The 14,431-nt window shown below is 45.0% G+C and overlaps 1 protein-coding gene across 2 annotated transcripts in view; it reads right to left on the bottom strand.

The window, feature by feature from the left end:
• Positions 1-14,431, bottom strand: part of GAS7 (growth arrest specific 7) — a 206,138-nt gene that overhangs the window by 172,766 nt on the left and 18,941 nt on the right. The window contains exon 1 of one of the 2 annotated variants that reach the window (XM_045199096.3): positions 4,975-5,024. The exons of the other annotated variant lie outside the window; for it this stretch is intronic. The gene's annotated coding sequence lies outside the window, so the exon portion shown is untranslated. Of the gene's footprint in view, positions 1-4,974; positions 5,025-14,431 lie in introns of those variants that run through there. 2 annotated transcript variants of the gene reach the window in all.

Genomic DNA, 14,431 nt, shown 5'->3' with positions numbered 1-14,431 from the left:
TACACAGGAAGACACCCAAGGAGCTTGAAAAATCTGCTAATGCCTCGGCCCAACCTCCAGGGATGGATGCTGGCTTAATTCATGTGGCCTGAGCAATAATTGTTTTTTGTTTTACTTTTACTAGCATTTATTTTATGATGAATTTATTCCTAGGCCATAAGTTTTTGTTTCTTCAGTTTCTTCTGGGATATTTTTTTATTCTGTGCAGCCTCCTCCTCTGGTTTAGGAACAACCTGCTCTTTTTCAGTAGGATCATCTCAGTGTGGCAGGGAGTGCGCCTGTGTGGGTTAATCCGCCCATGAACTCTTTAAGTTCTGTTCTGCATCTTGGGAGCTTTGTTCACCTGGATGTGTGCCATGACCAGAGAATCTATATCTAAACCCTTAAGTTCAGCATTACTTTCTGCATTTTTAGGTCTGTGCAGCAAAAATTTAGCACTCTTTTTGGACCACTGCCACTGTCCAGCCCCACTGTTTGGCCTGGGCACACCTGCCAACTCCACCATTGTCCCGACGGAATGGTACACATTGTTTTCTGTGAAGTGATGTCCTCCAGAGGCTTGATGGCTTTTCAAATACACATACCCCTGATGGCCTGGGCAGTTTCATGAGTGTTCTTAAAGTGAACACAAAGATCTGAAACTCTTGATTTGCATGATTTTGAGGGGTTTTCTGGGTCAAGTGAAGAGAGAACCATTTTCAGAGGTCACCTCAGGCTGCTTTGAGAAGAGCTAGGTATGTTTAAAATAACAATCATATGAATAGATAACACTGATTGCTTGGTTACTCTGTGCTGGGCATTATTTTCAAGTTTATGTCTGTTTAGTCATTTGAACCTCAATACAATCCTATGAGGTAGATATTATAAAGCTCCCATTTCCACATGAGAAATCGAAGACATGGGAAGTACATAACCTGCCCACAGCTTCACTGCTAATAAGTAACAGAAGAACACAGCCTTCCAGCTCCAGAGTGTACACTCTGAGCCCATATCCTCCCCAGCCACGGACGAGCCCTGCATCACTGGGAGTCAGGTTCCAAGGGACTCACCTCTCCTCCCAACAGCAACTGGCTTAAGCTCAGCCTGTTCCACAGCCCCCTGCTCGTGGCCATTGTACTTCCTTTCCTGTGCCCCCAGCTGGCCTAGGGACAGGGTGCCCTAACTCTCACCTGCTTCTTCTCCAACTTGGAGATGACCTTTCCTTTCTGCTTGGCACACCCTTGGCTCTGCCACAATCCCCCCTCTTTCCATCTCTTTTTGGTACTTGATAAGATTTCCTTAATAATACTACCTTCTCCCTGGGGAGCTCATTCCAGTTCCACCCACATTTCCTTCCAGGTGCTCCTTGGTGCCATGGCCCATGAGCACCCCTCTCCCACTGTTTCCTGACTGACAGCCAAGCAGAGGAAGGATCTCAATGTTCCAGGTCCACACTCCACATCTCTGCATTGATTTCATATCAGTTCCTAGGCCAGAGCTCCCTTCCAAATTCACCAAGATAGTTCTTAATACATTCCTCCAGAGCAAATATTTTTGCACTAAACATGGCACAAAGGTCTGGAAACACGACCAGGCTGATTGCTTTGCACCCACCCATCTGGATTGACATTTAGCCTGCTTTGTGCACCAGGAGGCTCACCTGGATGGCCTGCCGCTAAGGACTGCCCTGTCCACTGGCTTCTAGGCAGGTGAGCCAATGGGAGAGACAGGTAAGAGATGAGAGTTCAGGAGGAGTGCGGTGATGGGTTTTCACCAGCACCTCCTGCACGCTGTGGGTTGGCTGTGACTTCTTTCTACCAGTCTGCCCCTCCAGCTCCAGGTCTCTCCCCAGTTTCCAGTCACTGCTCCCTCCCATGCCTCCCCTGGGCCTGTGCACCATCCTGCTGGCCCCACCCACACCTCTGTAAACAGTACCATCTCTAAACTGCCCACTATCTCCACAATTATGTTTGTTTCACCACAATTACGGTGGGATTTGGACATAACTGCCACAGAGGACAGGCTCTTTGGGAGGCCTGGGGCATCAGTGACCACCTCCACTCACCAGCAGTTCCTTCACAAAATAATATCTGATAAGAATCAGAAAGTGTCCTTGGCCAGGTAGCTCAGTTGGTTAGAGCATCATCCTGATGCACCAAGGTTGCGGGTTTAATCCACAGTCAGGGCATATACAAGAATCAACCAATGAATGTATCAATAAGTGAAACAATAAATCAATGTTTCTCTCTCTCTCAAATCAATTAAATACAAAGATTTTTTTAAAAAAGAATTAGAAAGCTGAATGAGGTCACAAGAGACCTCACTTCACTCCTACCCAACCCATTCTTCATGACAAGGTCACGGTGCCCAGTCACCAGATTAGGCAGACAGGACCCCACAAAGAAGAAGGAAATAGCCACTGCTTACAAATCCATAGCAAGCCCACAGGCCTCAGCCTATGACACGGACAGGGGACAGGGACAGGGACAGGGCCTGAAGCCCTGCAATGCAAAACTTGCCAACCTTGTAGTCAACCAGGGAAATAATTTTGTAGAAGATCCATTTCTGTCAACCATGCTGAGCACATCAGCCCTGCACCAGGGCCTCACCTTCCAACAGGAGGACCTGTCTGACAGGAACAGGGGGCGCCCAGAGCCAAACCTCCTCAGACAGTGGCTGGTGGGACCCTAGCAATCTACTGATGACTCTGAGTTCTCCTGCTAGACGGATGCTCACTGGAAGGCAAGCTCTATAACTGGAAATGACCAGAAGATAAGGCTGCAAGTGACATGCTTAAATGTTCACTGCTCTACCCAATTTTTAGATGAGTTTTTAACAAATCAGCATTTCCTCACTGGGAAGTCTTACGGGGTGTGACAGTTCACCTTCAATTAATGGCAGATGCCCTGGAAGAATGCTGTCACAGGAATATACTTTGGTCCCCCCACACCACCAACCAACTGGACTCTTTCCCTCATCCCCACCTCCCCCCACAAAAAAATGTTTTTTATCATCCTCAGACACGTTACGGAGAGGAAACCCAAGTGGCCAATAAGCATATTAAAAGGTGCTCAGCATCATTAGTTATCATGAAGATGCACATTAAAACTACAGTGTGATTACAGGGCGAAACAAAATCAGAGCAATGGTCGCTTCCAGTGTAGGTGAGGGCGGGACTAACAGGGAAGCGGCTTGTGGATGATGGTGACGTTTTATAACTTGATAGGGGTTTGGGCTGCACGAGTGTAGGCATTTGTCAAAACTCAACAAACGACACTTGAGATCCATGCCCTTCACTGTAAATTAAGCCTCAAAAGAATGAAATAACTGTAAACACTGTACCGTGGTTAATGCTAGGTATGCCTGGGTGTTTCAGGTGAAGTGCACTGACATTCTCAAGTTACAACATTGAAGACATGCACCTCCTCACATGCTGGTGTCTGTTTACCTCGTCAGGCCCTCCCAGGCAACCGTCTAAAAAATAGCAACTACCTCTCAAAAAGAAAAAGAAATAATGAGGCTGATGGATGGATAGAAGGCTAGACATGTGGTAAGGCAAGCATAATCAAATGCTAGGCAGCATCCAGGTGATGGCACAGAGGGTTGCACTGTAAAACTCTCACAACTGTTGTGCAGGTTCAATTATGCAAGATAAAGTGTTGAAAATTTTTAATTCAAAAGGTAAAGCTAAAACACTCAACATGAGACTAATACACACTCACCCAAGTGACTAGAATCAACAAGCTTGACCATGGCAGGCACATACAAAATGTAGAACTACAGAAACCCAGATACTGCTGGTGGGAACGACAGTATTTACGAAAGCTGACCATGTGCATGCCCTGTGACTCCGGGTCCTGCTGCTAGGTGCTCACCCAGCACAAACGAGGGGCTTCTGTCCACCAAAACACGTACAAGAATGTTTGTGGTAACACTATTCACAATAACGTAAAACAACCCAAGTGTCCAAGAGTAGGATAAATAATTGTTGGCATACTCATAATGATATGCTATATAGCAGTGAGAATGACCTCTATTCTCAAAAATGTGAGTGAATCTCACAAATATGTCATTGAGTGTAAGAAGCCCGACACCCTCACCCCAGTAAAGAATACCTACTCTATGCTTCCACTTAAGTAAAATTCAAAAATGGGAAAAACTAATACATGGAATAAAGGCAAGACCATGGTCACCTTTGAAGGAGGGCACTCACTTGGAGGAAAGAAGATTTCCGGGGTGAAAGTCCATGTCCTGGTCTGATGGTCGTTACGTGAGTAGTCTCAGGTTGTGAAAATTAATGGAATCATACTTTTAATAATTTAAACAACTTACTACATGCAAGTTGTACTTCAATTTAGAAGTTCGTGTTCCAAAAAAAAAAAAAAAAAAAAAAGATGGATCCTTAAGCAATTTATGGCAATCTGGAATTTGGGGATATTTTTATTTGTTTGCTTTGGAGTTTTATACCTATGCCAACTGTCCGATTAAACAATGGACATTAAGTATAAAACTGTTACAGGATCATATAGAGATGAAAGAGACTTCAGAGAACAACTAGTTTCATGCCCCATTTTTCAGGTATTAGAAGGTTTGGCTCAGAAAGGGTAAGAGACTTTGTCCAAGTTACCCAGCCAGAGAGGGGCAAGGCACCCTATAACCTGTGAACCCCACCCAACCCCTCATCTTGTGGTCTCTCCACAGCATATCAAGCCTCAGCAATCTCTCTAGGACTTCAAGGGTCCATCCTTGCCACCAGGCAAAACTATCAGTGCTCACAATATGGTGCTTCCCCTTATGACATGGAAAGTTCATGACATAGTTGTTTTCGACAGGACACAGTTGGTTGCCAGCCACAGAATCTAAACATTGTTGTAGATACTCACACTATCATTCTCTCTCTCTCACACACACTCACACACACACACACACACACACACAGGAGGGGTAACAGTGTTTATCCACTTATATAACTTGAAAGTTCAACAACGTAAATACCTTCAGGTAGCAATGGATCCAGGCGCTCCCACAATGTTATATCAGCTGTTTTCTTTCATGCTAACAGCTTCATTCTCAGATGTGCCCCAAATATTAGCAAAGACAGTCATGGCAGCTCCAAGTTCATAATTCTACTAGCTTCACAACTCCAAGCGGGGAAAGAGCCTCTCCTTTCCAAACTGTGCAGCAAAAGGTCCTAGGGGAGTAGGGGGGGCAGAGAATCTCACAGGACCAGCTTGGGTCACATGCCCATTCTTGGATGGCTGCCCAGGAAGAGTCAGGTCAAGCCTGGGTCATGCATCTACCCTTAGAGTTCAAGGGTAGCCAAACCATTCATTTTCTATGAATCCACTGCACTTTTGGTTTCCCAAAGAAAAACTAAGGTGCTATTACCAGGATGAGAAGAATTAGAGACAACAAACAATAGATAGCTACCACTAAATGTCATCCTTGTTCCCTAACTCAAGCATTATAACAGAATGTTATCATGTCACCGGGAAGGAAGGTCATAGACTTTGAACCTGAGCTTCCTGCAGGCTCACATTCCCACACATGTCAGCTGACCACTCAGCAGTTAATCTCAACAGATCTCAGCCATTCCACCTGGTGAGTAAGTATTACTTGTAAATGAAATATGCCCTCTGGACCTAGCCAAAAACATCCAATGACAGATGGGGGAGTCAAAGACAAAATGTCCATTTGCCTATTGGCCTCATAACATGCCTTCCCAGCATGCCTGCAGAATCTACTCAGGGCCCTCCCTGCGGCATGGACATCCCCAGGCACGTGCTGGGCCCCTCTGGAGGTACCACCGAGAGTAGTGACTTGGCTCAGTCCCCCTGCTCTGGCAGCCGGCACTGAGGAAGTGGGAGCTGCCCAGTGTTAGAATCACACAGGCTGTGTTCGGAAGGCTGGGTGGACTTGTTTCAGAGGGGAAAAAAATCATATCCTCTGTAGGAGGGAGATGCATATTTTATGGATAGTGTGAATTACTCCTGGCTGTCACTTCATAAATTTATTTGAAGAACTGAATTTATCCTTCAAGTCTCCCAGGGCCCCCCTACCACTCACTCTAGACAAGCACTTAAGGGGAGCTCATATCTTCTGATTATTCAAGAAAGGGGGAATTAAAAAAAAACCTTCAAGGAATTGCAAAGGTCCCAGGTTGCTCCATGGGTTCTTTTTTAAAAGTTCAATCTTTCCATGTCACTGACCATTTGTCACATGGCTTTTCCAAGTAGGTATAAAGTGAGATAAGCCATCCCAAAAGGACAAATACTGTATAATTGCACTTCTATGAGGTTCCCAGAGTGGTCAAATTCATAGTGACAGAAAGTAGAATGGTGGTTTCCAGGGGCTGGCGGGGGGGAATGGTAGCTACTGTTTACTGGGCACCAAGTTTCAGTGCTGCAAAGTGAAAGCACTTTGGAGACGGATGGAGATGGTGGTTGCACAGCAACATGAATGTACTTAACACCACTGAACTATATACTTTAAAAAGATGAAAATGCTGCCCTGGACAGTGTGACTTAGTTGGTTGGAGCACTGTCCTGTAGCTGAAAGGTTGTGGGTTCGATTCTCATTTGGGGTACATGCCTACATTGCCGGTTCGAACCCCATTCTAGACGTATATGGTCAGCAAGCAATTGATGCTTCCCTCTCTCATCAATGTTTCTTTCTCTACAAAAATCAATGAAAAAAAAGTCCTCAAATGAGGAATAAAAAAAGTTTTTTAATTTTAAAAAGATGAAAATGGTAATTTTTATGTTGTTATTTTACCATAATTTTTAAATAATAAAAAATAGACAAGCAAAATGTTTTAGATAGGAAAATATACAAAAACAAGGTTTAAAGAAACAAAAATATCTAGGTATAAAAATGCTTTAAGAGGAAAACACAGATTAGAAGTAACTTAAAAGAAATAAAAAGATCTTCCTAACACATTTTAGTGAACTAATATATGGTGAACTAGTATTTTTAAAGAAAATTTTTTGCCTATTCTGCTTAGTCAGTGAAGACATACAACAAAAAAAACGTTGAGCATTCTAATATTTGAAAAATAAGGAAAAAATAAGGAATCCTTAACTGAATTTTAAAAAAATTACAAGTCTAGCATATTGATAGAGCCAGGACCCAACCTACCATGAACTCTGTCCTGGGCAGCCTGGGACACAGATGACCAAGGACCCAAAGGACCCCCAGGGTCACTCCCACCTGCCATGGACAGACACCTGGCTGCAGGTCCTCACTCCTCCCCCACCTGCCATGTGGCCTTACACCAGTTATTTTACCTCTGCAACTTTGGTGTTCTCATAGCTAGAGGAGGGCATGAGAAAAGACTTGTCTTCAGGGCGTGTCATAAAGATTAAGAAGACAACGTGCCCCGCGGGCCTGATGCACAGCCTGAAGTGAGTTGGGTGGGTGTTCGGCCAACATTAGATGCCTCCCCTTCTCCACCTCCCACTCCTAAGATTTCAGCCAGTTTAGGAGGCAGTTGGCTCTAACACCCAGGAAGTCCTCTGCTTCTGTCACCCTCAAGAAAGAGTCATCAAATGTGGGCACACAGGCAAAAATAAACACTGCAACAATATTTTTGATAGGAAAGACAAGGAAAAAACCCTACAAAACTCTAAAGCAAACAAAACCCTAAACACTCTAAATATCCATCAATACAAAATAAACTATGTTAAATCCACACTATAGAATACCATATAGCTTTTAGAAATAACCAGGATATACATGTGCTAACAAGAAAATACCTTTAAGATATATTATTGATTGAAAAAAAGAAACAAATAAATAATACATTGTGGTTACTTATTTAAAATAAGAACTAACTCCACAAATCGGGGTATGTTTCCATAGGGTGCTGGAAAGGACGTCAAAGAAGGCTTTAATCTAAGTCCTGATTAGATTCTCACCCTTTTTTCATGATCATCCTTTCTGAAGAGCCTCTGAAGACTCATGTTTCCCAATCACTTCCCACCACTGTGAAATTTTAAAACCACGGATCTACCATGATCGTTAGAGGGCCACAAACTACTGAAAGAAGCAGCATATTTTTTCCGTCCAAGAACCAATTCCTTCTCCCCCTTGCAGACGCACATATAGTCGAATTCATGTGTTACTTATATGATTAAAAAGTAATAATTTTAGCCCTGACCAGTGTGACTCAGTTGGTTGGGCGTCATCCCACAAACCAAAAGGTCATCAATTCGATTCCCGGTCAGGGCCCATGCCTAGGTTGTGGGTTCAGACCCTGGTCAGGGGATGTGCAGGAGGCAGCCGATCAATGTTTCTCACACCGATGTTCCTCACATCGATGTTTCTCTCCCCCTTTCTGCCTCCCTTCCCCTCTCTTTAAAAATAAATAAAATCTTTTTGCAAAATTAATCATTTTAAAAATTATTTCCTCAATCTTTTCCCCCAAACTATTTGTGGATGGGACGGCCAGTGAGGCTGGGTGCTGGTAAGCGAAAAGCAAACAGACCTTAGCATCGCTGACATGCTCATGTTTATACTAGACGGATTATTGACACGACTAGAAATTGCGCATCACGGCTGTAACTGCAAGCCTTATCTCATATTGTTTGGGGTGTGTGTCTAGTGTCCTTTAGTGTTGTCTAACTCCCAATAGGATCAATGACCCAATGACTCTGGATACCTTCTCAGAGCCCAATGCAAGACTGTGCTGGTCTCCTGATTTTCTTCCCACCCCCTGGCTGAACCTTCTCCTTTGCAGTTGGTTTTCCCCTCATCCCCTTTGAGGTGCCTGAGGACCCCATCCCTGGACCTCTTCTCTTCTCTACCCCACCAATTTTCTAGGTGATCTTATCCAGTATGGCAGCTTGAAGACCATCTGTATCAGAACGGCTTCGAAATCATAACTTCACCCAGACTTCTCCCCTGAACTCGGCAATCATCTCTCTACATGCCTGTTCAATATCATCACTTGAACACATACAAGAATCTCAAATATAACATGTCCAAAACAAACTCTTCATATTTTCCCCAAAACCACATCTTCTCATCCTCACTTTCTCATTTAATACCAGCTCCTCCTTTCCAGTTGCTTAAGCCAAAAATGTTGGAACCGTCTTCAAGTTCTCTCTCAAACCTTACACATCCAGTCCATCATGAAATCCCATTGATTTTATCTTCAAAAAACCTACAAAATTCAACTGTTTCAACCATGTCAACATCTATTACCTTGGACAGAGCCACCGTCATCTCTCACTTGTTTTGTTACGGTAGTCTTTTTACTCATCTCCCTCCTTCCATCCTTGCTCCCTGCTCCACCTGCATCCCCCACATCCATTCTTAACAGAGCAAGAGTAAGCCTCATCAATGTTAAGCCAGGTCACATCAGTCATCTGCTCAATGGTCCTCCAATGGCCCTGACTGGCACTCAGGGTCAGGTCCTCATGCCCTGGGCCCCTCCTGCCCCTCACTCCAAGTCATCTTTCTGCCCCCATCTGCAATACTCCCCACCCCCCACACACTCTGCCCTAGCAACACCAACCTTTTTGCTGCTCCTAAGCACAGGTATGCTCAGACCCCAGGGCCTTTGCACTTGCTACACTCCCTGCCTTCTGGCTGGAATGCTCTTTTATCAGAAATCCACACACTTGCTCCATCAGTTTCCAAGGCTTTGCTCACATGTCCTCTCCTAATGAGACATTCCCTGATCATCCCATTTAATATTACAAATCTTATAAATCACTTCACAGTTTACTTGGTTCTTTTTACTGTCTGTCCCCCCAACTAGAATTTAAACCCTGTGATGGCAGGGACGTCCTTTGCTTTGTTTACTACTATACCTCCAGCTTTGAGGGAGGCAGATTGCACACTGTAGGGCTTCATTCAATGAACGACTCCTTACCTTGTAATGTGCCAAAAGGTTCCAATGAAGGAGGTGCCTTTCGACCTTATATCCTGCACCCAGCTGTTCTGTCACCTCTGAGGTCACTAATACCACACACCCCCATCACACACACAATGCTGCCACAGGCCCCTGAGCATCTCCAAGGCTAGTGGGCACTTTCTGTGGCTGAGTTAGCAAACACCACTCGTATCAGAAGCTTTTGAAGCTCAGCAATTTGACAAAGGGCCCATCAAGGGCAAGAGCCCCCACTAACTGCCAGACACTCATTTTTCCCTCCATGGCTTCACCAGAGCCTTGAAGAACCTAGGATCCATCAAGCTCTGAGTTCCATTCATGAAAACTCTAAAACTTCCTTCATCCCTTAATCAGAATCTTTTCCTCTTCTGATTTGGAAGAAACCCAGGGGTGTTAAAATGGAACATCTTGACCGAATTTCCTCCGGGCAAGCTTTCCCTGGGCTTACTCACTCCAACACACCCGTCCCTCCCGCCAGACCCAGCCGGAGCCAGACTTTTCAGTGTCATGGTCCAACGCAGAGCTCCAGCAGTGAACCTGAACCCGATTCCAAGCTTCACTGTTGTTCAAAGCTGGCTCTACGCCTGTTACCGACAATGACAACAGTTCCTTAAATCAGACCCTCCAGTAGCATACGAAGAACACACCAATTTAGCAGGAAATCGGCTTTCCTTGAAGCTTCTCTGAAGTTTGTTGAGAAAAGAGGAATCTATAGTGATTAAGTAATAGGAAAGACCACCTGCAATTTCACTAGGACTCAAAAATTATAAGATGTTAAGAAAATATATCTCCAAAATGAAGGAGGTCCAACTGCATAAGGACTCAGTTCCCATCTCCCTAAATCAGTGCTGCCACATGGTTCTTTTCTGCTGCAAAGTCCCTCCCTGCAAAGGAGGGGAAAGCAGGGGAGAGTGCTGGTTCCAAGCAGGGGACCCCAATGCACCTCAGGCTGGCTGTGTGATCTGAGCAAGTTTCTTAACCTCTCTGAGCCTTATGTTTCTTTGGGAAATGAAATCTACCTTGCCAGGCTATTGAGAAGATAAATGAGAAATCCTACATGAAAGTCCCTTATAAACATTACAGGCTAAATAAACAAAGTTACCACATATATTCAATACCACTTATGTTCAGAACTCTCTGAGGGGCACCATGAGCAAGCACAATGGGGAGAAATAAAAGACAGACATTGCCCTTGCCTTCAAGAAGCTTACACTTCAGCCCTGATCAGTGTGGCTCATTGGGTTGGGTGTCATCCCACAAACCAAAGGGTCATTCAATTCCCAGTCAAGGCACATGCCTGGATTGCTAGTTCAGGGAAAGTACCAGAGGCAACCGATCAATGTTTTTCTCTCCCTCACTTTCTCCGTCCCTTCTCCTTCCTTATAAATAAATAGTTTTTTTTTTTGTTTTTTTTTTAAGAAGCAGCTTAAACTTCAGCTGGGAAAATATGCACAGAACTGCATAAGATTTCATATTTGTAGAGCAATATACCAAGAAAAGCATACACCTCCACCTGCTGCTTTTCTATCTCCACCTTCTCCCAGTGTCCATAGGGTCTGTTTGTTTGGATTCTACATCTGCCTAAGTATCCATCAATCTCACTACTTCCTGAACACCAAGAGGCTCAAAGCTGTCAGTAAACTAAGTTTTCAAAGCCAAGCCAGATGGAATGGCAGGGCCAGGGCAGTCCACGTTCTCCCTGCTCCTGTCCAGCTGTGGCTGACTTCACCTCATCACTGAGGCAAGGCTGCCAACAGCCTTCCTCATCCCTGCCCTTCCCAGGGATGCCCTATGCAATGTCTCATTACCTTGTTTACCTCCAGTAAGGCGTTGTACAGAATACTACCTACTGTGTCCTCAGGCTAGCAGAAGAAAGAAGAAAGAAGACAGGGAAAGAGAATTCAAGCACAGCCATTAGCAAAAGGAGAAAAGAGGAAGCAGAGGAAAAAGCAAAAAGCAAGAAAATCAAAGGGAAATGAGAAACATAAATAACTATCATTTGACATCCAACTTCCACCTTACAAAGAGCTTAAATTCCCATTCTATGGCCCGTGCCAACATTCTGCAAGGCTAAGGAAGGCAGAGAATTCTATATTCATTTCGGAAATGAGCAAACTGAGGCTTAACAAAATCTCTCGGGTGGAGCAGGAGCTAGGACTGTGAACTTGTCTCCTGATTTCACAGCTGGGGCTTTTTCCACTGCCAGTAACCATGCAACTGGTTGACTAAGACTTGACGAAGACTAAAGAGCATTAGGAGGCAGACTAGAGACACCTAAAGAAGTAGAGTGTACTATTCCCAAGAGCCAAAGTTTGGAAACCACTCACATGTCCACCCGCCAATGAACGGATAGCAAATGTAGTGTCCATACAATGAACAGTATTCAACCGTAATGAGGAATGAGGCCCTGACACGTGCCATAGCAGGGATGCACCATGAAGACAGCGTGCTAAGGAAGAGAAACCAGGCACAGAAGGTTACATATTGTTTGACTCCATTTCTATGAAATGCTTAGAATAGGCAAATCCATAGAAACAGAAAACAGATTAGTGGTTGGCAGGGGCTAGCAGGAGAGGGGGGAATGGGGAGTGACTGCTTAGGGATATGGGGTTTCTCTTTGGGGTGATGAAAAGTTCTGGAACTGGAGAGCACTGAAGGTTGTACAACATTGTAAATGCACTAAATGTCCCTGAATTCTACAGTTTAAAAGTGGTTAAAATTGTGAGTTTTATGTTATGTGAGTTTTACCATAAACTTTTTAAAAGTTGGGGTGGAAGAGATGGAGAGAAAATGGGACGTGGAGTAGGAGAAATGGGAATTAGCCAGAGGTCCTTAGGCTAGTCTTAAGTTTCCCCAAATCAGACCGGTGGGCTCTGCTGCCCCTCTTACACTGAAGAGGTAGTGAGACCTTCACTGGTGGGGCTGCAGATGCAGAAAAACCACCAGCAGCCTGGAAAGAAAAAGAAGGTAGAGACTGGAGGGGAGGGGACTTTTCTGCGTGGGGCTGGCATCCCTGTAGAAAGACCAGCCAATCCCACTGGGAAATGCTCAGCACTTACTCATCTGTCCTGTGCATTGATAGACTCACTCATTTACCAAATATGAACCCAGCTCTGGGCCAGCTACTGTCCTTGGTGTGAGGGACACTGCAGCGATCAGATCCCTGGCCTCACTGAGTAGACCTCACCCTCTGGAGGATAACAACATTCAGATTCACTGGCTGGAATGGCCCACTTTAATATAACCTGGGGCTCAATCCACCAAGTGTAAACAAAAACTAATAAATGAACCTTTCTCTCTGATGTTTAGCACATTTTAATCACATTTGGTGGCAGGGTAGAGATTAGTGAGCTATATGGGACACAGTCTGTAGAAACAATAGTAAGTCACCCCACAGGGTGAGCTCTAAGAAGAGACCTAAATGCAGAAAACCAGCTATTTTAATTAAAAATTCTGGATTTCGACACAGAGTAAGGAATTTGACTTCAGGCCATTGTTTCAGATGGAATTCATCCAGAAGACACATTCAATGCTTGTAGGGGCCTTCACCTCCGTTCAACCCTGGGGAGCCTGCAGGGGACATAGCAGACACTCTCCTTGTGGGGCTCATGTTCTGGTGAAGGAGACACACAATATGGAGAATGCTGCATGCTCGCTAGGAATATGGTTAAGAAGAAAAACAGGGACAAGCACAGTGTCCTTGTTTTTTTCAAGGTTTCAGTTGCACACAGAACTATATAATGAAGCCTGCTGCCCAAATCCAAGTTGATGGCCTTGCGTGAGTCAGCTCAGAATGAAGTATCACGGTGTGTGTATATTGGGGGCAGGGGGTTAAACAACAGAAATCTATTTTCTCACAGTCCTGGAGGCTGGAGGTCCGAGATCAAGGTGTCAGCATGTTGGTTTCTTCTGAGGCCTCTTCCTGGACTGCAGTTGGCTGCCTCCCCATTTTTATGTGGTCTCCTCTCTGTATATGTCCCAATCTATCCTTATGAGAGCAGCACTATAACCTCATTTTAACTTAATTGCCCTATGAAGGACCATCCCTCCAAATAGTCACATTCTGAGGTACCTCAGTACCTCAGGGTTAGGGTCTCAACATGGGAATTTTGGAGAGGGACACAACTCAGCCCAGCACAGGGCCCCTGTGTGTCCATCACTCCACCTGCCTCCTAGGCCCCTCAGTACACACAGGGCATGTCTTCCTGGCCGCTCCGCCTGGTTCTCCATGGACCTCTGACCATGGGGACTCAAGGGTCTTATCCAGTCAGGCTCATTCTCGCCTGTGTCCCCAGCGCCTAAACAGAGCTAGTACCTCAGCCACAGGGAAGGACAAGGAGGTGATGAGGCTAAGTGAGTTGTCACTATAAATGGTTGAAGCTTGTTTGGGCCAAGAACTTCAATGGCTTCTTTAATCATCCAAGCAGGGGAGGAGAGGGTGGCCTGAGAAGCAAGTTCAAAGACTCCAGTGGGGAAAGGACGACCACAGCATAGGACTGAGTGGCTGGGACAAGGGGGGCAGGAAGAGTGGGACAGTTAGGTCACAAGCACCAGCCT

Source organism: Desmodus rotundus, chromosome 9, assembly GCF_022682495.2.
Source record: "Desmodus rotundus isolate HL8 chromosome 9, HLdesRot8A.1, whole genome shotgun sequence".
Taxonomy (NCBI): Eukaryota; Metazoa; Chordata; class Mammalia; order Chiroptera; family Phyllostomidae; genus Desmodus; species Desmodus rotundus.
Note: the sequence above shows the minus strand (reverse complement) of the source record. Positions and strands in the feature narration are given on the sequence as shown.